The 22872-nt window shown below is 36.0% G+C and overlaps 1 long non-coding RNA gene and 2 pseudogenes across 8 annotated transcripts; all 3 read right to left on the reverse strand.

Moving 5' to 3' along the window:
• Nucleotides 1-243: 243 nt before the first annotated feature.
• Nucleotides 244-10058, reverse strand: LOC143858318 (uncharacterized). Of its 8 annotated transcripts, XR_013238901.1 has the most exons (5): nt 9956-10048; nt 7161-7226; nt 6763-6802; nt 691-786; nt 244-517 (listed from the first exon to the last, which is right to left on the reverse strand). It is a non-coding gene; the product is annotated as an uncharacterized LOC143858318 (long non-coding RNA). The 8 variants fall into 8 exon arrangements; XR_013238903.1 differs by lacking the exon at nt 7161-7226 and having other exon boundaries at nt 6763-6858; nt 9956-10058; XR_013238907.1 differs by lacking the exon at nt 7161-7226 and having other exon boundaries at nt 6763-6853; nt 9956-10056.
• Nucleotides 10059-10274: 216 nt separating this feature from the next.
• LOC143857647 (wax ester synthase/diacylglycerol acyltransferase 11-like) lies at nt 10275-11261 on the reverse strand (annotated as a pseudogene).
• A 5032-nt stretch (nt 11262-16293) lies between these two features.
• On the reverse strand, nt 16294-22398 carry LOC143857648 (wax ester synthase/diacylglycerol acyltransferase 11-like; annotated as a pseudogene).
• Between the last annotated feature and the right edge of the window lie 474 nt (nt 22399-22872).

A 22872-nucleotide genomic window follows, 5' to 3' on the forward strand; every position in this document is an offset into this window, starting at 1 on the left:
TTAGTTTACTAACATATGAACCGTCCATTTGTTCAGCTCATGGTTCCTCTAATCCAGTGAGGCCCAAAAGAAAACTTAAACAGACCCTTTTCCTGTATCCATCAAGTATGAGAATATCCAAACCAATACATATGATATATGTACACATAACATCTGATAATAGGAAAGAAAATGTGGAAATGAATAACCATAAGCTCAGCTAAGGCCACGATTTGAGGAACATAAACACATCATATAGATTAATAACAAAATATTAGAGAACACAAAGATTAGAGGAATATAGTTGAAGAATTTCACCCACTCTGGAGCTTCTGAAACATTATCGAAACATAATCCCCCTTAACAAAATATCACGAGCAAACTGAATCCATAAAAACATTTTAGAAACATCATAGAAACATAATCCCCATTAAATCCATAAGTAGAACATCATAGAAACATTTAAATTAATCATAGAGACTCTATGCTTTAGAGTTGTGACAGTCGTCTCCCACTGCCGGTGCGGTGAAGAAGGCTCCTGCAATGAATAAAAACTACACCAAATCAATGAATAATGAATAGAAACTATACCAAATCAATGAATAGAAACTAGACCAAATCAATGAATATAAACTATTGGGAAGCAATGAATAGAAACTATTGGGAAACAATGAATAAAAATTATACCAAATCAATGAATAAAAACTATACCAAATCAAATGACATTGGTGGTAGTTGATCCTCTTGATTCCGAATGAGAAATCTTGGATAATGGTAGTACGAGTTGTTCATCAGTAGGATCTTCACCTACATTTAACACATGTAAGTAATTAAATACCACAGGATCTTCTTCATCTAGTAATTATTAGTAGTCGTAAATATTTCAAAAAATATTAGTAGTGCTATGGACTATGGTATGTAAACTAAATATTAAAACTTACATTGAACTTGATAACCAAACATCCAATTGCGAGTGCAAATTACGACTTCGGTATTTTCCAGTCTTAGCGAGCTTCGATATTTGGTGAGAACTTTACTTCCAATGCTAAAAATCGATTCCGAAGCAACGGTAGTTATTGGTACACTCATGAGTTCACGTGCTATCCTAGAGAGAATATGATATCTACTAGCGTTGTCTTTCCAATACTCTAAAACATTCAAATGTTGTTTATGATCAAACTTTGTCTCCTCCAAGTAGAGGTTCAATTCTGACTTCTTGGTGACACAAAATTCACTCTCATAGTAATCAAATTCCTACATCATTTAAATATCAAATATATTTAAGCGAATAGATAATTAGATATACAACTTCTTAAAAAATCAAATATAATAAGAATATTAAAAAAAGTGCAACTTACACTAAAGTCATCATCAATGCAAATGTCGCCACTAGTCCTAGTTGGAGTATGATTCGAAGTATCCACGGAATATTGGGAAACATATTCTTCAAAAAGTGAACTCAAAGCCACTCGGACACATGCCACATTTTCCTTGTGTGTGTTGTCCTCAATCTTCTTGTAGCAAAATTCCACAACATTCAAACTTTGGGATCATTTGATTTGCCATGCAACTAATTACATCATCTTCACTTTCCTTCTCTTCAAGTAAACGGATTTGAATTTTCCACACACATTGAAAATATACGTTTGCTGTTGGGTAATCGGAACCAGAAAAAAGCATTGTAATGTCTTAAAACGGCTTTAATATTTTACAAATTCCTCCCCCGTTTTTCATTCATAATTTAATGGACAATAATTGTACCCTGGTACTATCAAAGCATAACGATGAAATGCGAGACGGTATTTGATGGCACTTTCAAGCATAAAAAAAGTGGCATTCCTATCTAGTCGGTACATCCATACGCAAACCCATTGAGTTTCTCACACCAATTTGTTCACAACACTCGGCAAACTTGATTATTCTACTCTCAGACCCTTTGACATACTTGACACTTTCTCTAATCTTGTGTATAGCTACATTAGCAATCTTCAAACCATCTTGAACAATTAAGTTCAAGATATGTGCAGAACAACGAACATGAAAAAAATCACCCTTACATAACAAAGCAATTTGCACAATAAGTTGGCTTTTTAAGATTTCTTGCATGTTATCATTGCTAATGCATTGTCTAAAGTAAGAGAAAAAAATTTCCTTCTCAATTCCCTAATCCTTCAAGAATTGAAACACTTTATCTGCCAAAAAGACACCGTTGTGTGGAGGGGGAAGTGAAAAAAATTGAGAATTTTACTATGCAACATCCAATTCTCATCTATATAATGTGCGGTAAGACAAATGTACCCCTCAGTTGTGATGGATGACCATACATCTGAAGTGAGACATATCATACTTGTAACTCTCCCCAAATCAAGTTTAAGCCTTTCTTTCTCTCTCTTATATATTTTTAAGCAATCAGATTTAGCGGTGTTCCTACAATAGGGTTTTACTTCTTGATTCAGATAGTTGTGAAGATCCTTAGTGCCTTCATGTTCAACAATTGAAAATGGATAATTATGTTTCATAATAGAAATTGCCATCTTCTCACGATAAGTTTCTTGAGAAATTTTTTTGGCACGTATAGACAGGTACCCTGGGTCGGTACTTTTCGTATGTAGATTACGATTTTACCCTCAAATAATTTCTCATAGAGATAGATGTTAAATATCAACAAAGGGGTTAATGGTAAAAGAGTAATGCTGATGTGTAAATCTCACATAAAAAGAAAAGAAATTCCTTTTTTCTCTAGCTATATAGTAGTAGATACTAGTGGGATACCCCGTGCGATGCACGGGGAGTGGAAAAACATTATATTTAGATTCTCATGATAGACAATAGAAAAACTGCATATTACGGAAAAACCTTATAGATCGGAGGGTTGCGATCATCCCATCGAAATGATTTTGGGGGCACAACCTATTTGCGTCGCGGCCCATCAAATGGACGGCTTGGATCATCCTATGGCATTGACAGCAAACTTAATTTGAAATATCTGGGTGGGGCCTACAATTTGGCCTTAATGTTAATGCATGACCCACACCATAGGATGATCGAAACCATTCATTTGATGGGCCAGAATGTAAATAGGTCGTGCCCCAAAAATCATTTCCATTGGATGATCACAACTCTCCAATCTATAGAGGTTTCAGTAATATGTAGTTTTTCTTTAGATCGAAGGGCTATGATTATCAAATGGAGGGTTTGGATCATGGGGCGGTGCGTACAATGCGCTTTGAAAAATACAGGTGGGGCCTACCTCGTTCAAAGATTTGAAGAAATTATTTTTTGGGCCCACCAACTGTGGGGGATAGACCAGTGCAAAGATTTGAAAAAATTAATTTCTGGGCCCATCAAAAAGATTTTGAAAAATATGGGAGGGTTTGCCCGTAAGGGTCCGGGTAACACGGGCCAGGTCAAAATGACCCGGGGAAATTTACGCGTCACGAATCTTGGATCCGTACCTGGCCCAAGAATTGTACGGACCACATCATAGGTTGATCCAAACTGTCCATGTGATGGAACACAACATCAACAGGTTGTGCCCCAGAAATCATTTCCATACGCTGATCCTAGCTGTCCAATCGATAGAGGTCTCCATAATATGTTGTTCCTCTTACATCGGATGGTTAAGATCACCCTATGGATTTTTTATTACAAAAGCATAAAGAAGGAGGGTAAGATTGAAATTATGTGGCTTTCATGGGTGCCTTTGTTAGAAAGTATAAAGTAGGGGGTAGGATTGAAATTATGTGGCTTTAATGGGTGCCTTTGTTAGAAAGCATATAGGAGGGGGGTAGGATTGTAAATATGTGGGTTGAATGGGTGTCTTTGTTAAAAAAAGTCAAAAGAAGTGTTGTGTAATTCTCACAGATTTTTGGGAGAAATTGAAATAATTCCCTTAGTTTCCATTCCTTTATATATATATATATATATATATATATATATATATATATATATATATAGAGAGAGAGAGAGAGAGAGAGAGAGAGAGAGAGAGAGAGAGAAAACGGTTCATACACATATGTGTAGAGAGTTCTCTACACACTAGCTTAAAATACAGTGGGGGCCCACATTGTTTGGGTGATCCAAGCCATCCATTTTAAAGGCCCTCACATAGATAGGGTGTCTACAAAAAATCAGATCCATAGGATCATCCCAACCCTACGATTTGTGGAGGTAAAATGGATGTCTTTAAACCTTCACAAATTAGTCCATTTTTTGCCTCCACAGTTCGAATGGTTAGGATGATCCTATGGATCTGATTTTTTGTGGACACCCTATCTATGTCAGGGCTTTAAAAATGAATGGTTTGGATCACCCATATAATGTGGCCCCCACTGTATTTTAAGCTAGTGTGTAGATAACTTATCTACACATATGTGTAGGAACCGTTTTCTCATATATATATATATATATACTAGTAAAAAACCCCACATCATAGGTTGATCCAAACCGTCAATGTGATGGAAAACAACATAAATAGGTTGTGCCCCAAAAATCATTTCCATAGGCTGAAACTAGCCCTCCAATCTATAGAGGTTTCCATAATATGTTGTTCCTCTTATATCGGATGGTTAAGATCAGCCTATAGATTTTTTATTAAAAAAACATAGGGGGGGGGGTAGGATTGAAATTATGTGGCTTTAATGGGTGCCTCTGTTAAAAAGCATAAAGGAGGGGGTAGGATTGAAAATATGTGAGTTGAAGGGGTGCCTTTGTTAAAAAAGTCAAAAAAAGTGGTGTGTAATTCTCAAAGAATCTTGGGAGAAATTCAAATAATTCTGTAATTTCTCTCTTGCTATATAGATATAGACTAGTAAAAGACGGCACGGGAAGAGAAAGAAAAACAAAATAATTATAAAAACTACTGATGTAGGAAACAAAGCACAAAAAATGTAAGTAATTGAAAATAGGATACAATTCATGTATCTACAAACAATTATAATTTTCTCAAATTTTGAGGCATCAGTAATCTAAAGATAGTTAGGAAATCCATCTTATATAGTAATGAAGTGTAAAGGAATACGGGAAGTAATTGACCGATCCATGACGGCTTTGGGAAACTAAAGCAGCTACAAAAAGCTTGTGGCTCTTCCTTGTGCAAGTAAAAAATGTGGTATGCAATGATGAAATATGTGAAATTTAAGAAGTGTGCTTCAAATGTGAAACTTTTGAATGCAATACAGAATAGATGAATTATCCAACCAAATCCACTACTAAGTTTGACTCACAACATCCCTCACCATAGAACCCTAAAAAAAAAAGAAATCTCCATTTCTAGAGATCATTATCTTCATGACCAAAATGGGAAATTGAAATCCTTAAAATCGAAACAAAACATAGCTATCACCAATCAAACCTCAAATTAAACATAAAAATTAAGAAAGTTATGTCATTTAAAATTAAAAGAGCCCTAAAGTGTGTTTCAATTTATAGAATGCAATGAACTATAAATGTTTGGAGTTGTTTAACAACTTATAATCATATTATTGGGAATATCCAAGACAGCAGGAACACATATATGGCAGTTGCCTAAAATCTGTGGAATACTCTAGAACAGTTACTCCAAGAGCTTAAGCTGTTGGAGAAGGCATTATTTAATCTTTTATACACTCCCCCTCACGTGTGGCCCCTTTTTCTAGGGTTGGCTTACACGTGGCACACATGTGACCCCTCTTTTTTTTGGGTTTGGCAATTGCATGTGGAGTTTTTTTGCTATCTAGGAGGTTTGAACCCTGGCATTTGCTCTGATACCATGATAAGAAAAAGAGAGAATGATATTAATGAGGAGAAAATAAATCTTCTATGTTGATTTTTCTATATTTTGTATCTTAGGTACAACGTGTATTTGTACACAAAGAATGTTACAGCAGAATTATTCTAGAGGCTTCCATAGAATCTTGGTGACAAGATTGCATATCATCTATGTGTAGAAACTGTTCTAGAGTATTCCACAGATTTTAGGCAACTGCCATATATGTGTTCCTGCTGTCTTGGATATTCCCAATACATATAATGAAAACTCCAGCTATAACACACTAAAAAAAGCTCAGACATTGCAAAATAACATCTACTATTAACGCATCAAAATGTAATTCGACTCATGATTCTATAAGTACATCTCAGTAGGTTTTATCAAACTCTAAGACACCGAGTTGGAAATAAAAAAAACATGCTTCTCATGAGGTGGGAATTCCAAGCTAGTCCTAAGGTGAAAGGTTGTGTTGTGTGAAATGGGGCATGCAATATGTATCTTCAATTTAGCTTTAAAATCCAGGATGGGCAATGATATCGAATATTTTGTATTGATGTGAATTAAAGGAGTCTATAATGCAAGATTCCCAAGTACACATATGGCAATTTACATTTTTCCTAATTATGTTTGTGTCTTTTGAGTAAACAGAGGATTATAGAGATGTGATGAAGCATTAACCGAACAAAAAAATTATTTTGGCTGCAAAAATGGCCAATCAAGCTTTGACATTTTGAAATTTACACTGTCAGCCACATGGATAATGCAAAAATAAAATCAAAATAAATAATGCAAATCTGCCATGGACGCCAATTTACAGCCCAGAGGATGGAAACGGATCTCTAACTCGGGATGGAGAAAAGCAACCCCGGAACATCATAAGTCAACAAAATCCGAAGCTCGTGCAATTACATTGTTCTTCCCCTTCTCTTTCAGCTCACACCATAGAGAAAAAAACGAAACCACCAAAAAACTAAAAAAATTAATAATAATACGAACCTGGGTTATATGAGGAAGCATAAAAAGGTGTTCCTTACCTTGTCGAGAAGGAGAAAAGTGTCGCTTCCGTTCCTGCTGCTGATGCTTTTGAGTAATGAAAAGATGGAGATTTGCAGTGGTTTTCATATTCTTCTCTTTTGAAAAAATGGCAAGGGTTTGGGATTTGGAAGAGAGAGTGGGAAAAAACCACAAAAACCAGGCATTAAGATGGAAATGAAATTATAAAAATGTATAAAAAAGTCATACAATATCCGCAATGCACTATAAAAACTTTTGCGAAAAAATAATGGTTGGAGTGTTGGTATTATGGTATATGATGACTACATAACGCATCCCTGTCACAAATAAGTAAAATTGATAGTTCATAGTTAAAATACAGAGGATCTTTCATAAACATAAGCAAGTAACATGCATGAGACCATGAGACCGAGGATACTAGTTGAACATTATGATTAGATCATCCTAACCATTCCCCTTGTTGTATATTGGAGCTTTTTGATCACTGGTAACAAAGTTATTTTGATATATCAAGGTAATGTTGTTGCAACGATAATAGAGAGATAACAGTAAGGCAAAGCACATGCGAAAAAGGAGATACTTTCATTAATCTGACCAATGTTTTCAATAACTTAGTTATGCTTTGAAAATACCAAATCATAGATTATATATATATATATATATATATATATATATATATATATATATATATATATATATATATATATATATCGACCTTTTCAATGGAGAAGATTATTTTCGGGTCAAAAGCAAATTGTGCATTTTGTTGAAATCATCATAATGTAAGTTTGAAGGGAAAACAGTGTGCCATTTTATCAAACACTCGAAATGGCAAGTAGCAGAAGATTATAATACTCTTTACTAATAATAAACAAATACACCTATGATCTATCTACCACTAACTACCAATTTTGATAGATTTTGTCTTTAAAAAAACACAATAATCTCAATTGGAGAGATGGCTTTGTTGACAACATTATGAGACAAAACTAAATCATCCCTAGTGCTCGTGTAATGAGCCCGCTGAGAGAGAGAGAGAGAGCCATGAAAAAAGCACAGACCTGGGAACCATAGTGGTTATAAATATGTGAGAATAATAGCAGAAACTGTGATAATTTTCTCAGTTGAAAACCTCATCAGTACATGGGGGGTTTTGTTATGAAATTTCTACATTTTCACTTTTTTCATATGAGTTTACCAAGACAGCCAAAGTTTAGATGGATCAAAGACATATTTGCGTGAAATTTGGGACATATGCCTTGAATTGCATGACAACAGTGAAATAAGGGATCAAATGGTGTGGCATTTAAGATCTAACCTTGCATCTTGAATGGACATAAAGATGTGTCAAATATCAATAAAAGCAAAGTCGAAAAGAATGGAGAAAAGTGATAGATGAAAAGCGAAATCGGTTAATTAAGGCGACTAAAAGGGGTCGTACAAAGATGGGTAAAGAAAAGGATGCATAGTGAATTAGTGCTATTTTTCTAGAAGTGAATAGTTCCAATTTATGAGTAGATTTCAAATGAAAAATAAAAAAGAAGGCATGTTTAAATCACATAAAAAACAGTGGAAAAATCGGTGGGAATCACCGAGCCAAACAATTGTTCTCTAATTTAAGTATTTAAAAACCCGAGTTTCATAGACCACACTTTTTTTAAATACAACATATACCTGATTATCATGTTGTAACTGTGCTGGCTGAAGCATCGCTTGAAATATAGTGCAAAGAAACACATCCAAAGATTTTGTTTCAAAAAAAAAAAGAAAAAAAAAAAAAACACATCCAGAGACAGGGTGAGCTTGCATCCACATATGAAACACTTAAGGTCCCTGTTGTTTCTAAAACAGGGAAGGGCTACCATATTGTGAGCAGGTATCAAATTTTTAAAAAAAAAACACAGACATAGTTCTCTTTGAAAAGTACATAGTTCTAAATTCTCTGCACATTTAGAATGCAATTCAATTTAACCAAACAAATTGAAAACTAATTTGTGAAACCAATTTGTGAAAAGGAAAAAGTAGAGGACGAAGAAGAAGCTGAGCAAAAGGCCTAAAAAGGAAAAAGTAGTAGAAGGAGAACAGAAGCCCAAAAAACATAGACAGACTGAGTTCTAAATTATCTTGACATCTACCTTCGAATTCAATTTATCCAAACAGATAAATAAGTATTTTGTGAAACCAATTTGTGAAAAGGATTAAGTTTAGGAAGAAGAACATAAGGCCTAGGTACATGCTTGAATCGGCCTTTCTAACTAAACCGTTGAGACGTGTTCACAAAGTTCACCAGAAGATGCATTTGCTAAAACAATGAGAAGGGCACTGCAAAAAGAAAAAAGAAAAGAGAAGAGAAGCTCATGTTTCATGCTAGAACCAAGTCTCATAGCAGAAACCGACACATCCACATAAATGCACTTGTGTGGATCCATATAGTTAGATTAGAAATAAAAAATAATATAGTTTCCATTAATTGAACGGTGTAAATACATGAAAATAGAAGAAAAATATATTCAAATCTACACAATCATTGAAATTCAATTTAACCAAACAAATTAAAAAAAAACCAATTTACAAAACCAGCTTCTGAAAAGGAAAAAGTAGAATTTATGAAACCACAGACCCATATTCCATGAATTCAAATTTATCAATATCATTCAAATTTAGAATGAGAACATATAATGAAAGCAAAACAAAACATAGAAAGGGTAGCACATAAAGCATCAATAAAGAGTCATTAGAGGCAAAATACAGGTTTATACAGCCAATGAAAATCTGATATTCTACTGACAGCAATGTCAAGAAATGTGGAACTCGTGAGTCAATTTGAAATTAAAAAAAAAAAACAGACTCATTTTTAAATTCTCTTCACATCTACAATAAAAATAAATTTAACCTAACAAATTTCTGAAAAGGAAGAAGTAGATGATGATGATGAAGAAGAACAGAAGGCCTGACATTTATAATCAAATTTAATTTATGCACAAAAAAAAAAAAATTCGTGAAACCAGTTTCTGAAAAGAATATAGTAGTTGTAGAAGAAGAAGAAGAACAAAAATATCGAGGTACCTGATCTAGACAAAAGCCCTAGATACATGAATAGAAAAAAGTAATAGCTGAAACTAAAAATTTAGAATTTCTAATCACAACCTAATTAAGAAAAATTAAATTAAGGTAAAAAACCAATTGCCATTGTAGAATCGGAGAGACGGCTACCTGGAGGTCTTGAAGGGGTTTAGTTACAGGGTTCTGTACAAACGGAGGTGGAAGGAGGTAAGGCTTTGCAAGGATGACAGAGGGAGAGGGAGGCGCCTCACATATTAGGGAGAGAGAGAAAAGGGAACTGAGAAGACCTAAATCAAAATATCTCTGACGAAGAGAGAGAGGAACACGGACACGTATTAGAGAGAGATGGGAGGGACGCGTGTGAAATCGGTGAGATACGTAAGGTCATTACAAATCTTATGAGTTTGAATTTTTAAGGGGCATAAAGGTAAAACCATGTGAGAGAGAATGGAGGAGAAAATTCAGGAGATTAAAAAAGAAATCTCTTTTTAACAATATAATATAATAATATAATAATAGAATATAATATAGGGGAGTGATAAATCTGACTCCCAAATATGATAAATCGACTCCCCATGTGTCTTTCTCTCTCCTCTGGGTTACAGAGAGAAAGAGGAGAGAGATTGACACGTGGGGAGTCGATTTATCACTTTGGGGGTCGATTTGTCAAGAAAGCTTACTCCTCCAACCTTGGACTTGAATTGCCGGATACGGTTGAGAGAGAATGAGACGGTAGAGACTGAAATTGGTTGAAACTATACTCTGGGCATTCCCGATCTGATTGCGCTCCGATTATCTTCTACTATTGTGCTCTGCAATACACTCCAAGTGAAATCATACGTAGTGTTCCAACACCCAGAAGAAATTTCATATAAATTCTTGAAAATTCTTGTCCCTCTATGTGGTTTCAATGATTTGGAAGAAGGAAAGTGAGAGGAAGAGATGGATCATCGGCTCTTTTAAGACAAGAAAACAAAACACCCATCAGCGAAAATCCATCCCCTAGTGCATGGTGCAGCTTGAATACTATAGTCCCAGCTGCATTGCTTGTTTGGTACTTGATGATGTAGATTTCCCAAAGAGGCCTGTTCTGTGGAAGCCGCTCCATGGCGATCTTGGTTAAGTACTCGTGCGAGTACTCATCATATTGATCGGGCGATAAGTCTTCGGAGAAAATTGGGACTCTTATGTGATCTTTGAGCTCAATTTTGACTCTCTTCCATTGTTGTGCACCATTGTGTCCTTTAACTATAATGGATGAGAATCGAATGTTGCTCAGCACAAACACATCCCTGATAAATGTCACAACTTTAGAATCATCAATTGGGATCTCAGATTCGAAGACCTCGTGAATGCTAAGGGAGAGGACAGAGCTGTTGAGGTATTCTGTGGCCGGGCTCACTGGTTGAAATTCTTCTTCTTGTGAAACTACTAGTTTTTGTTGGGGTGAAGCCATTGATCCTGTTTTCTCAAACTTCTTCTGAATTTTGCTTTTCAGTAATGAGACATGTTCATTCTACTCAGTACCTTAAATGGTTTGAAATAGTTGGGTTGTCAGTAGCTACTAGTGGACTTCATTTCTTCACGTTGTGAATATGGCTCCTCATTTTAAAACATCACAACAATAAGCAAGCAATGGGTGACGAATTGAAAAGGGTTGTTGATAGATTGTAGATGTCAATATATATGAAACCCTTTCTTTGTACTGCTATCTTTGTATTATCTTTGTTCCTTCAGGACCACCTCGGTTCTGTTTTTTTATATATATATATATATATATATATATATATATATATATATATATATATATATATATATATTCTGTTGCCCTTTTCAAAAAAAAAAAATATGAAACCCTTTCATTTTTCAATCATTCACAATGTGCCTGGTTGTAGGAAAAGAAGTTAGATGGCTTGTAGTGTTTAACAAGATATGGAACTTTTCTACATATATTAATCTATAATTATTATTTTTTACATTGAAAGCTTTTACTGGAATTTTTTCTGAAGTGGATGTTTTTTACACCTCATTCATAGCATGGGTAGGGCCCATCATTTTTTTTTGAAATGGTAATATTATAAATGATGGAAAATCAGGAGACCGAGATGGAACTCCCATATTTACAATAGAATACAAGAAGACAAAAGAGTCGAAAGATACAATCAGCGGCACACCACTCCTCAAGGAGGAAGATGATCAAACCATCTAATAGGACCACCAGATACACCGCGCTTGGCAAGCGCATCCGCCTTATCATTTGCCAATCTTCTGACATGTTGATATCCGATAGAAGACCCCGAAGTTATATCACCAATCTCATAAAAAATGGAAAGAAATCTCCACGAAGGAGCCGCCATTTCAGCCAACGAATCACATTTAACAAATCCCCTTCAACAATGGTCTTATCCAACACACTTCTATCAATATGCAAAATGCCAAATGTAGAGCCCTCACTTCAGCTTCAGAGGCATCACAAACACCTATAGAGCCATAGTATGCCCACACTACTCCCCCCTCTTCGTTATGACACACCCCTCCCACCTATAGAAATCTCCACTGTAGGGTCCATCATTTTACACCCATGCATTATCATGAATGGGACCTACCATTTGACAACTCGTGTTTCGATATGGAACGACCCAGTATCTCTACACAAAACCATGAATACGGAGGGAGCCAACATTTTGCATTATGTTTTGACTGGGTGGATCACACCAACTCCACTCAAGCCCATGCATTAGGTGAGGCCCACCATTTTCCGTCATGTTTAGATGGGTTGGGCCCCATGCCTAAGCCCATGAATGGGAATTAGCTTAGGCATTAATTGGCTACAAGAAAACCCCTTTATAGTGACGTAAAAGAAACTTCGCTATTGTTCTGTTGCTATATATGTTTTATAATAGGGCGATGATATTTTCGCCCCCCCCCCCCCCCGGCAGTACCCATTCAGCCTCCTCTTATTGTGATTTGACATCAAAAAGCTTTAAAGTTGCCCACTGTTCACATTATAAGGGGGTGAATGCGTAATGCAAGGGGTGAAAATATCATTGCCCTTATAATATTGTGAGGTACAAAACTCCACTGAAACCCATGCGTGAGGTGAGGCCCACTATTTTCCGTCATGTTTAGATGGGTTGGGCCCCGACCTAAGCCCATGAATGGGAATTAGCTTAGGCATTAATTAGCTACCGAAAACCCCTTTATAGTGACGGAAAAGAACATTCGCTATTGTTCTGTTGCTATATATGCTTTATAATATATATACTTTATAATAGGGTGATAATATTTTCACCACCCCTCCCCCCGGGCCGGCAGTGCCATTGGCCCTTGACGTCAAAAAGCGTTTAAGTTGCCCACTGTTGACATTATAAGGGGTGAATGCGTACTGCAGGCCTGCAGGGGGGAAATATCATCACCCTTATAATATTGTGATGCTATGTACCTGAAATTATATGTGTTTGTGCATTGGTGTGTGAATGCGGATAGCTACAAAACTCATCTATGCGAAGAGGGTACCTTTTATCTTATCAACGTAACATGCACGAATCTTAAAAAAGTGGTGGGAAAAAGACCCTATTGCCCTTCTCGCAACATCAATCATTCTCTTTCAAATCTAGATTTGAATATGTTATTATTTCTTACGTCTCTTTTTCGGCTGACATTTAATATTATTATATTGGTCACGTTATCAAGGAAATCCTATTTTATTAAGCTATTTTTCTCTTACAGATTCATTAAGCTTCTGCACTGCATAAGTTGCTAAGGATTTGAACGGAAACCCTAAACTCAAAAATGGCAACGTCATTAAAATATACTGGCAACGTTCCTCGGCCCGTCGTTGCTAACGAACGGAAACCCTAACCTCATAAACGACAACGTTATTAAGAATATACCAGCAATGTTCCTCCACCCATCGTTGCCAACGAACGGAAATCCTAAACTCAGAAATGACAACGTTATTAACAATATACCAGCAACGTTCATCGGCCAGTCGTTGCCAACAAAAGGAAACCCTAAACTGAGAAATGACAATGTTATTAATAATATACTACCAACGTTCCTCGCCCCGTTGTTGCCAAAGAACAAAAACCTTAGACTCAGAAACAGAAACGTTATTAAGAATATACCGGCAACGTTCTTCCGCCCGTCGTTGCCAAAGAACGAAAACCTTACACTAAAAAACAACAACGTTATTAAATTTACCGCCAGAGTTTTTACAGCGTCAGTCGATCCCTTCTCGGTCTTCAGTATGAGGACGAGAACGTTATTCACTAGTCGACACGTACTTTTAAATAACTTGAACCCAAGAGAATGAATGACATGTACTATCTCCCGCAAAATCCGAGGATAGGCTCTGATGGTGTCAGAAAGGGCAAGAGGGTTTTTTTCCCACAACTTTTTCAAAATTAGTGCGTGTTACATTGATAAAAGGTGCCCTTTTCACATAGATAAGTTTTACAGCATAAATAATTAAGTTTTGCAGCTATCCGCATTCCGTATTTTTCTGGTGTAATTGGAGTATGAGTACGACGTAACAATACAAGAAGAAAGTTGCAACCAATAGTAGAAACTTTTACTACACTGGGAAATGTGCTAATCGTTGCGAGTAGCTAAGTCTAGCCAAAGTAACCAAAATAGGCACCGTGCTATAAGAGTTGGGTGACGAATTGAAAAGGGTTGTTTATAGATTGTAGATGTGAATATGAAGCCCTTTCATTTTCAATCATTTACAACGTGCCTAGTAGTAGGAAAAGAAGGTAGATGGCTTGCAGTGTAAACAATATATATATATATATATATATAGAGGAAAATGATTGTGAGCTTGAAGCTCATATAGCTTATGCTCATATAGCTTATATGAGTAAGCTATATGAGCTTGAGGGCCCAAATACATGTGGGCCCTTATATATATATATATATATATATATATATATATATATATATATGACATTTCCACGTATATCTATCTATAAAAATTTTTACATGGAAAGTTTTTACTGGATTTTTTTTCTATAGTGGATGTTTGTTACACCTCATTTATAGCATGGTTAGGGCCCATCATTTTACACCCATGCATTAGCATGAGTGGGACCTACGGTTTGATACGATTTGGGGCCCAACATTTTACATTATGTTTTGACTGGGCGGATCCCGTCCACTCCACTCAAACACATGCATCAGGTGAGGCCCACCATTTTACCTTATGTTTTGATGGGTTTTATATGATGTTTGTGCATTGGTGTGTAGTTATTGGTGTGCATATGATGCAGTGCCAGCATGGCAGCCATGTGATGCCTAGGTGTTTTTGGTGGAGTTCCAAGGTTCATTACTGCATTAAAGCTTCTAACCGATTTTCAACACCTCCTTTTTGGTCTATTAAATGGCAGAATCATAAAAGTGGTAAACTACAAAGTTGTAGGTCTCTTTGAGATATTTCCAACAAGTATTTGTGCTCTAAAATTGGCCAAGTGGTTAGAACGTTATGACAGTTTTAGTGGATTGTGCCTGTAGGTGCCCAAAACAATCAAAGTTAGTGAGTTTCAATGCAATTAATGTTATGTTAGTCCCTAAGCTAAATAGTGGAGGAGCTTGAACGATTTTTTATTTATTTAAAGAATTAGAAACCATCTTCAGAGGGAATTTTGGATGTTGATAAACTTATGTAATTGATGGAATATCAATTGGGTTGAGCATTGCTTCCATTTTGGTTCTTCTCTTGTTGTATTTTTTATTTCTATTTTCTCTTCTTCTTCTTCCTTCTTAAACACCCGCATTAGCATAACTGTTGGGTACAACATATGTGCCATCCTTGAAAAACTCGGTTGTCATTGGATCAAATATTTAGGGGGGTGCCATGATTAGGTGAGCAGTTGACCGAGCACCGGATAAAAACTTATGATGTACATACAATGCAAGAAGAAAGTTGCAATTAATTAATAGTAGAAACTTAAGTTACTACATGTAATACACGGTGCCAAGTAAATCTTTTTTAATATATAGTTGTCATTATCAAATTGAACTTATGGCTATTTTTTGTTTTTCTTTATTCTTTTTTCTTTCTTTTAGTTTTTCCTTTGCTTTTATGTTGCTTTTGTACTTGGCCATCTTGGTTGTTGCTATTTCTCTATTAATTGATCCACCATTGAAACAAAAAGACAACTACAAATGTTTGAAGAAAGAGAAATATTGAAGCCAGAAAATAAAACAGACTAGAACTAGGATTAGAGATTCCTAATATATTAAAATTTGATTTTTTACGGCCATGATAGTTTTTGTGTACTTTGTATTATTTTTGTTCTGTATATATTGTTATGAGCTTCTCGGTCTCTTCCTTTTTATATTAATGATATTCAGCATTAAAAAAAAAACATTTTCTTCTCTCTCATGACATTTTATATATCTTGTTTTGATCCTTTAGGATTCAAGTACATGGCATAAATTATTGTATGATCAATACATGCTGTAGAATGCAATTCAAGTGTGATATTTCAACTAAATTCCATCCCAGTCTTTCCACAAGCTTCTTCATATATCTTCTCAAAGGCTTCTTTTATGCAAGAGATGAGCACTTGGGAGGCTATAAATCCTTTTTCTATTGTCATCACCACTGTCAAATTTCCTATGTAACTCACCATAGTTATAGCTAGACTCTGCAAATTCAGATGGAGCAGTTAGAAATAAATATAAATAAATCATGTACGTTTCCTGCAAGAAATAAATAAAACTTTTAAAGTTAAGAATAGTAAAATCATTACCTTCTTTTTGTTGGTTGATAAAGGCTTTCTTTTTTCTATTGGAAAGTGCCAATAAGAACCATGGTTTAAAATTTCGACCGAAATCTGAAATTTCGGTGGAGACCGACATCGAAATTGACCAAAACCGAAACGGTCATTTATTTCAACCGAAATTTCGGTTTTTCCGAAATTTCACCCAAAAAAACTGTTTTTTTAATATTAATATAATATTTTATCGAAATTTCGACCGAAATTTAATATTAAATAAAATATTCATTTCGTGTGTTATGGTCGAAATTTTTGAAATTTCAAGTATCGAAACCTGTACCGAAACCGAAATTTTAAACCTTGATAAGAACCTCAAGGCTAATGATAGCTTTCCTGGCTAAATTTAGGTTTCCTTCTCTTCACTCAATGACTTCCTTCTATATTATGGATAGAATATTAGGGAAATGTTCTTTTATATTTAAAAAATGGCTATAGATTAGGGAAAATATTTTCATTATTTTTAATAAATTAAAAAAATGTATAAAAAGAGAGATGTAATTGAAATTCAAATTACCTGAGGCACGCCTGCAAGGCAGAAGTAGAAATTCTTTATTGGATGGTCTCCCATCACCAATTTCTCCCTTGGACCGATCAAATTCGAGATCCCAGTGCTGGAATTTTTGATGGTTGAATGTACATATCGAGAGACTGCCTGCATTGACAAAGAATTGTTTTTCCTTTAACTGATCAGGGAAATTGTCATAAATTTCAGCATTGTATGAAAGGCCCATAAAATCTATTTTTTTTTAAAAATATTTCCTAACTGTGACATTTTTATAAAATTATAAAGTTCATCAAATAAAAAAATAATATTTCCAGAAAATATTAAATTTAAATGATTTAATGAGTAGTATTAATAGACATATTGGAAATAATTTTTTTTAGATAGTTCAACTTATTGATTAAATCACGAATTTCAATGATTTAATGAAATACATTTTATAGACCATAGATTTAGAGACAAAATCACCCCCCCCCCCCCCCTCCCCCCCCACTACAAAAAAAAAAAAAACAGAGAGAGAGAGAGAGAGAGAGAGAGAGAGAGAGAGAGAGAGAGAGAGAGAGAGAGAGAGAGAGAGAGAGAGAGAGAGAGAGAGAGAGAGAGAGAGAGAGAGAGAGAGAGAGAGATGGAAAAACCCATGAATTTTCCTGAATTTTAGGGATTATAAGTAATTGAATAGCTTCCATACCTCTCTCCCTCTTATCTTCCTCATCATTTGGAGTAGTTTACCAGTAAGATAAAAGGCCATTGAGTTTCTCTTTCTCCTTATCATTTTCTTGGCTTTGTAGACAAAATCTAAAGGATTTGCTTTTTCTACATCAACACATGAAGGGATGGATACTTGCAGAAAGGTAAAATGATTACCCCATGTATCTGCATTTAACATATCTTGGACATTTTGATACCCATTCACCATTCTTGTATTCAATAGTACCAGTGATGTTAGACGCTTTCCCCTTGAATTCTGATTCATCCTTCGCATATATAATTGGATTCCATAAAATATTACCCCACTGGCTACATCATTCACAGTCTGTTATAGATAAATCAGCTGCAGAAATTAGTATTCACTCATTTATTTATAACAACCTTCATCACTATTATGACTTTTTCGTCCTTTTTTAGGACAATATTTTCACTGCAAATAAAAATTGTACAAATTTCCCTTTAGCTATTAAATACCTTTTAAATCCGAATATCTTTGTAGCTACTAATATTTAATGGTTTTGAATTTCTGTTTTAACAATTAAATACCTTATAAATGTAAATTTCTTTATAGCTATTAAACACCTTACGTAACAGATAGCTATTCATTTTTGCCTCCACAAATCGTAGGGTTGGGATGATCCTATGGAGCTGATTTTTGGTGGACACCCTATCTATGTGAGGGCCAATCAAATGAATTCTTTGGATCACCAAAATAATGTGGGCCCATTGTACTTTAAGCCGGCGGTGTAGCTAAGTTAGCTACACCGGTGGTGTAGCTTCACTTTCCTCATATATATATATATATATATATATATATATATATATATATATATATATATATATATATATATATATAGAGGAAAGTGTTTCTAGTCCGGCCGACTAGAGATCATTCTCTAGTCCGCCACCCAAAAACACATGGGTCCCACATATTTGGGTGATGCAAAGCATTCATTTGATTGGCCCTGACATAGAGACGGTGTCCACAAGAAATTAGCTTCATAGGATCATCCCAACCCTATGATTTGTGGAGCTTAAAATGGACGGCTATAAACCGCCACAAATCTATCCATTTTTTAACTCCACAAATCGAAGGGTTAAGAAGATCCTATGAAGCTGAATTTTTGTGGACATCCTATCTATGATGAGGCCTATCAAATGAATGCTTTAGATCACCACAAAATATGTGGGACCCATGTGTTTTTGGGTGGTGGACTAGAGAATGATCTCTAGTTGGCTGGACTAGAAACACTTTCCTCATATATATATGAGAGAAAGGTTCCTACACACATGTGTAGATAAGTTATCTACACACTAGCTTAAAATACAGTGGGGGCTACATTATTTGGGTGATCCAAACCATTCATTTTTAAGGCCCTCACATAGATAGGGGGTCCGTAAAAAATCAGATCCATAGGATCATCCTAACCATTCGAACTGTGGAGGCAAAAAATGGACTAATTTGTGAAGGTTTAAAGACATCCATTTTACCTCCACAAATCGTAGGGTTGGGATGATCCTATGGATCTGATTTTTTGTAGACACCCTATCTATGTGAGGGCCTTTAAAATGGATGGCTTGGATCACCCAAACAATGTGGGCCCCCACTGTATTTTAAGCTAGTGTGTATATATATAGAGAAAACGGTTCCTACACATATGTGTAGAGAGTTCTCTACACACTAGCTTAAAATACAGTGGGGGCCCACATTGTTTGGGTGATCCAAGCCATCCATTTTAAAGGCCCTCATATAGATAGGGTGTCTACAAAAAATCAGATCCATAGGATCATCCCAACCCTACAATTTGTGGAGGTAAAATGGATGTCTTTAAACCGTCACAAATTAGTCCATTGTTTGCCTCCACAGGTCGAATGGTTAGGATGATCCTATGGATCTGATATTTTGTGGACCCCCTATCTATGTGAGGGCCTTAAAAATGAATGGTTTCGATCACCCAAATAATGTGGTCCCCACTGTATTTTAAGCTAGTGTGTAGATAACTTATCTACACATATGTGTAAGAACCGTTTTCTCATATATATATATATATATATATATATATATAGAGAGAGAGAGAGAGAGAGAGAGAGAGAGAGAGAGAGAGAGAGAGAGAGAAGCGTTCCTGCGCTGCAGTGCAGGGATCTTAACTGTGCTTAAGTGGTTTATAAAGCCTCCCATTGGTCCATACAGCCGGTCCCCCTTTGAAACGTATATTGGGTATATATATATATATATATATATATATATATATATATATATATATATAGAGAGAGAGAGAGAGAGAGAGAGAGAGAGAAAAAACGGTTCCTACACATGTGTAGAGAGTTCTCTACACACTAGCTTAAAATACAGTGGGGGCCCACATTGTTTGGGTGATCCAAGACATCCATTTTAAAGGCCCTCACATAGATAGGGTGTCTACAAAAAATCAGATCTATAGGATCATCCCAACCCTATGATTTGTGGAGGTAAAATGGATGTCTTTAAACCTTCACAAATTAGTCCATTTTTTGCCTCCACAGTTCGAATGGTTAGGATGATCCTATGGATCTGATTTTTTGTGGACACCCTATCTATGTGAGGGCCTTAAAAATGAATGGTTTGGATCACCCAAATAATATGGCCCCCACTGTATTTTAAGCTAGTGTGTAGATAACTTATCTACACATATGTGTAGGAACCGTTTTCTCATATATATATATAGGGAAATCATATCAGCAACACCATGTTTTGATATATGATTGCATTAACCAATCTTTTCTTTTACTATTTAAAGAGCCGGTCACTGGTTATTACATCTCCCAAAAAGCTCTTACAAACCAATTAAAAAAAAAAAAAAGACAAGCTGTGTTTGTGCAATTATATATCAAAACATGGTTGGGCTGATATCTCTCACACACATATTAAACACACACATATAGGATTTTCTAGGGACCATCGTAGAAAGGCATCTCTTAAAGTATAAAAGATTAAATAACACCATCTCCAACGGCTTAAGCTTTTGGAGTAACGGTAGTTTCACAGCATCTCGCAGCTGGCTGTTGCATGTAAGAGCAGCTACACGGGCTCACTTTTCAGCAGATTTTGTCTTATTCATTTAATTCATCTTAGCGGCTGATCTCACATGCAATAGCCAGCCACGAAATGCCTTTCTGTGATAGTCGCTAGCAAATCCCATGTGCGTGTGTGTGTCTGTGGGGGTTGGGAAAGTAGCCTTGTTTCCTACCCCACAGTTTCCTAATATTAGGGTTGTGGTTGCGGTCGGAAGGTAAAAATGAAAAGCTGTTGGGTTTAGGTTTTGGGGAAAAAAAAAAACTAGATATAAAAACCCTTTGTCACACGACTAGAATTGGTAGGAGCCTCTTCGTGGGGGCAAAGAGGAGAGAGAGAGAGAGAGTCCTCTTGGCTTTTCTCCTTGGCATTTTCTCTTGGGTTATTTCTCCGGATTTCTCTTCTATACGGTCTTGATTGAGAGGACAAGAAAAGGGTAGGGTTACTGTTTGTGGGTTTGCGGTTGATATGTTAATCCCGGTGTAATCCTGTTCTTGACCGCGGACGTAGGCATCTTGTTTGAACCACGTAAAATCTGGGTGTTCATCTTGTGGGTGTTCATCTTGTAGTTTGTATTTATTTTCTACTTTTCCATTTAGTCTGTGCATGAGCTGGTCTAATTTGCCTGACATATTTTCTCAACAATATATAGAGCTTAATGTGAGGAATTTGTGAATCAGATTTTTGATTGATAAGACTGACAAAGGAAACAAAAGAGAGAATGTTTGGTAAGAAAACTTACTCCTCCAACCTTGGACTTAACCTGCTGGATATGGTTGAGTGAGAATGTGACTGTAGAGATTGCAATTGGCTGAAACTCTACTCGGGGCATTCCTGATCTGATCGCGGTCCGATCATCTTCTACTATCGTGCTCCGCAACACACCCTAAGTGAAATCATACGTGGTGTTCCAACACCCAGAAAATATTTCAGACAAATTCTTGAAAATTCTTGTCCCTCTATGTGACCTTGATGGTTCAGACACAGTAGAAGCAGGAAAAGTGAGAGGAAGAGATGGATCGTCGGCTCTTTTAAGGCATGAAAACAAACCACCCATGAGCGAAAATCCATCGCCAAGTGCATGGTGCAGCTTGAATATTATAGTCCCAGCTTCACTACTTGTTGGGTACTTGATTATGTGGATTTCCCAAAGAGGCCTAATTTGTGGAAGCCGGTCCATGGCGATCTTTGTTAAGTACTCTTTCAAGTATTCATCATATCTATCTGGCGACAAGCCTTTGGGGAAAATTGGGACTTTTATGTGATCTTTGAGCTGAATTTTGACTCTTTTCCATTGTAGTGAACCATTGTGTCCCTTAACTAGAATGGATGAGAAGCGAATGTTGATAGGCAAGAACTCATCTGTGAGCAATGTCACAGCTTGAGAATCATCAATTGGGATCTCAGATTCAAAGACGGCGAGTATGCTAAGTGACAGGACAGAACTATTTAGGTATTCTGTGGTCGGGCTCACAGGCTGAAATGATTCATCATCTTCTTCTTCTTCTTCTTCTTCTACTACTAGTTGATTTGGTTGGGTGGAAGCCATTGATAACGTTTTCTAAAACTTAATTGTCTGTGTCTTTCCTTCTCAGTAATGATACATGTTCACTCTACTTATACCTTATATTCCACTTTGAAATAATTGGGTTGTAGGTAGCTACTTGTGAACTTCATTAATTTCTTCCCGCAATGGATGGCTTCTGATTTTAACAGATCACAATAATAAGAAAGGAAAGCAGTTGGGAGACAAATTGAAAACGGATGTTGATAGATCGTACACTAAATTTTAGGACATGTCAATATCAAATCCTTTCATTATTCACAACTGATTCTATTAGGAAAAGAAGGTAGCTAGACGGCTTGTTGTGGATATACGACTTTTCCACATCTATTGTACTAAACAAAGTTTCTTTCCTTTGAAAATGATGGGATTTGCTAGGGACCATCACAGAAGGCATTTTGGGGCTGGGCTGTTGCATGTGAGAGCAGCCCCCTCATAAATAAGACAAAATTTGCTGAA

Source organism: Tasmannia lanceolata, unplaced genomic scaffold (genome assembly GCF_043159265.1).
Source record: "Tasmannia lanceolata isolate RefF3 unplaced genomic scaffold, GAP_Taslan_0.1 ptg000025l, whole genome shotgun sequence".
Lineage (NCBI taxonomy): Eukaryota > Viridiplantae > Streptophyta > Magnoliopsida > Canellales > Winteraceae > Tasmannia > Tasmannia lanceolata.